The following is a 3,059-nucleotide window of genomic DNA, read 5'->3' as shown; positions in this document are numbered from 1 at the left end:
CTGCAGGCCTAGTCCCCCCCAGCTGCCTTCCCCTGCAGGCCTGATTGCCCCCAACTGCCCTCCCTTGCAGGCCTGGTCCCTCCCAACTGCCCTCCCCTGCAAGCCTGGTCCCTCCCAACTTCCCTTCCCTGCTGGCCATCTTTTGGTGGCCATCTTGTGTCCACATGGGGGCAGCCAACTTTGACCACATAGGGGCAGCCATCTTGTGTGTTGGAGTGATGGTCAATTTGCATATTAGGCTTTTATTATATAGGATACTAGGAAAGGTTGATAGCATTGAAAACTATACTTAAAACTACTTAATATAAGATTAAAAAATATTTGTCAACATAGGGTATGATTTACTTAAAAGAGTACAGTAGAATTTTTTCATAAACTTTGGATAAGAAAATATTCTTAGAACACAAATATGCATAAATTGGAGAGAGAGATAGATTGGAACTAAAATCTCATATTCATCAATTGACACACAACATGATGGTGATAAAATTGCAAGACATATAAGAGGAAACATAGTTGCAAAATATGTAAGCAGCTTTATTGCTTCAAAAACTGAAGAAGCTATATAAATTTAAAATTTAAAAGTAGAAACAAACCATCCCACAAAATAATTCAACAGTCACTTCATGAAAACAGATAGATACCAATAGCCAATAAATATATGAAGACATTTTTAACCCTTTAGTCATCATATAAATTAATACTAAAACTACAATAAAATATCACCACACACACATCTGGGTGACTAAAATATGGACATAAATGATTAACTACATGAAAAATTAAAAGAGACAACAGTGAATGTTGACAAGAAGATGAAATAATGAAAATTTTCATACACTAGAGGTGATACTATAAGGTGGTGTAAAATTCTACCAAATTCTGATAATGTAAACTGGTTCAACTTCTTTGGAAAACTGTCAGTGTCTTCTAAAACTGAAAATATAAATAATTTATTGCTAAAGTATTTCACTCCCAGGCATACATACTACTATACCATAGAAGCACACACAAATATGCCACACGACACATACTTGAGAATGTTTGTGGCAGCTTTATTTGTGATAGTTTCACATTAAAAAACATCCAGATTTCCATTTCCTACAAAATGAATTATGCATTCATGGAATGAGTACACTGCAGCTATTAAAAATTAAAAAAACACACACACAGATGAATCACACAAGTACAACATTGGGCAAAAGAAGCAAACACAAAATAGTATAATATTGTATAATCTCATTTATATAAAATCCAAAAACAGCTTTTTTACAATGGGTTTGATGCCAGACACAGGTGTGAAAACCACCACTAAATCTAAGCCAAAATGGGAATGGAAAATATTCATATGAATATCATCTTCATTGGACACATAAATTTGGGCAAGTCTAACACTACTGGCTATCTGATCTACAAATGTGGTGGGATCAAAAAATCTGAGGAGTCTGCTGAGATAGAAAAAGGCTCCTTCAAGTATACCTGGTTGAAAGCTGAACATGAGCGTGGTTTATGGAAATTCGAGATCAGTAAGTATAATGTGACCATCACTGATGCCTCAGGACAGAGATTTCATAAGAAACGTGATTACAGGCACATTTCAGGCTGACGGTGATGTCCTGGTTGTGGCTACAGGTGTTGGTGAATTTGGAGCAGGTATCTCCAAGCGTGGGCAGATCTGTGAGCATTGCCTTCTAGCTTACATATTGTGTGTGAAACAACGAATTGCTGTTAACAAAATGGATTCCACTGAGCTGCACTGTAGCCAGATGAGATAAGAGGAAATCGTTAAGGAAGTCAGCACATACATTAAGAAAACTGGCTACAACCCTGACCATAGCATGTAGCATTTGTGCCAATTTTTGGGTGGAATGGTGACAATATGCTGGAGCCAAGTGCTAACATGCCTTGGTTCAAGGGATGGAATGTCACCCATAAATATGGAACTGCCAGTGCAACCATGCTGCTTGAAGCTCTGGATTGCATTCTGCCACCAACTTATTCAACCGACAAACCCTTGCACCTGCCCCTCCAGGATGTCCACAGAATTGACGGCATTGTTACTGTCCCTGTGAGCCCCGTGGAGGTTGGTGTTCTCAAACCTGGCATAGTTGTCACCTTTGCTGCAGTCAGCGTTACAGCAGAGGTAAAGTCTGTTGAGATGCACCATGAGCGTTGAGAGAAGCTCTTCTGGGACCATGTGGGCTTTAATCTCCAAAATGAGTCTGTCAAGATGTTTCTCCTGACAATGTGTCTGGTGACAGCAAAAATGACCCGCCACTAGAAGCGGCTGGCTTCATGGCTCAGGTGATTATCCTGAACTAACCAGGCCAAATCAGGGCTGGACACGCAGCTGTTCGGGGCTGTCACACAGTTCGCAGTGCTCGCAGATTTGCTGAGCTGAAGGAGAAGACTGACCGTCGTTCTGGGAGAAAGCAGGAAGATGGCCCAAAGGTTTTGAAATAGGCTGCTGCTGTCATCGTTGATATTCCTGGCACGTCCCCGTGTGCTGTGCGCCTCTCTGACTATCCTCCTCTGGGCTGTTTTGTTGTTTGTGACATGAGACAGACAGTTGGTGTGGGTGTCGTCAAACAATGGACGAGAATGCAGTTGGAGCTGGCAAAGTCACCAAGTCTGCCCAGAAAGCTCACCAGGCTAAATGAATAGTATCCCAATATCTGCCACCTAGTCCTAATCAGTGGTGTAAAGATGGTCTCAGAACTCTGTCTCAATTGGCCATTTACGTTTAATGGTGAAACATTGGCTAGTGATTACAACGCGTCATAAAACCTTCAGAAGGAAAAGCGAATGTTTGTGGACCACTTGGGTGTTTGTGCATGCACGTGTGTGTGTGTGTGTGTGTGTGTGTGTGTGTGTGTGTGTGTGTGTAGGGCAGTTAAGTTATTCGTTCTTAAAATCAGTACTTTCTAATGAAAACAGAATTTTGAGACCCATTAAAACAAAGTTTAATGAAGATAAAAAAGTCCAAAACAGACAAATGTGTATTTTGAAGGAAGTCAGAATCACGATTTCCTTAGGAAAAGAGCATGAGTCTGGCAATT

The 3,059-nt window shown here is 40.6% G+C and overlaps 1 pseudogene; it reads left to right on the top strand.

Moving 5' to 3' along the window:
• The first annotated feature begins 1,327 nt into the window (after positions 1–1,327).
• On the top strand, positions 1,328–2,660 carry LOC103299775 (elongation factor 1-alpha 1-like; annotated as a pseudogene).
• Positions 2,661–3,059: the final 399 nt, after the last annotated feature.

Source organism: Eptesicus fuscus, chromosome 2 (genome assembly GCF_027574615.1).
Source record: "Eptesicus fuscus isolate TK198812 chromosome 2, DD_ASM_mEF_20220401, whole genome shotgun sequence".
Taxonomy (NCBI): Eukaryota; Metazoa; Chordata; class Mammalia; order Chiroptera; family Vespertilionidae; genus Eptesicus; species Eptesicus fuscus.
Note: the sequence above shows the minus strand (reverse complement) of the source record. Positions and strands in the feature narration are given on the sequence as shown.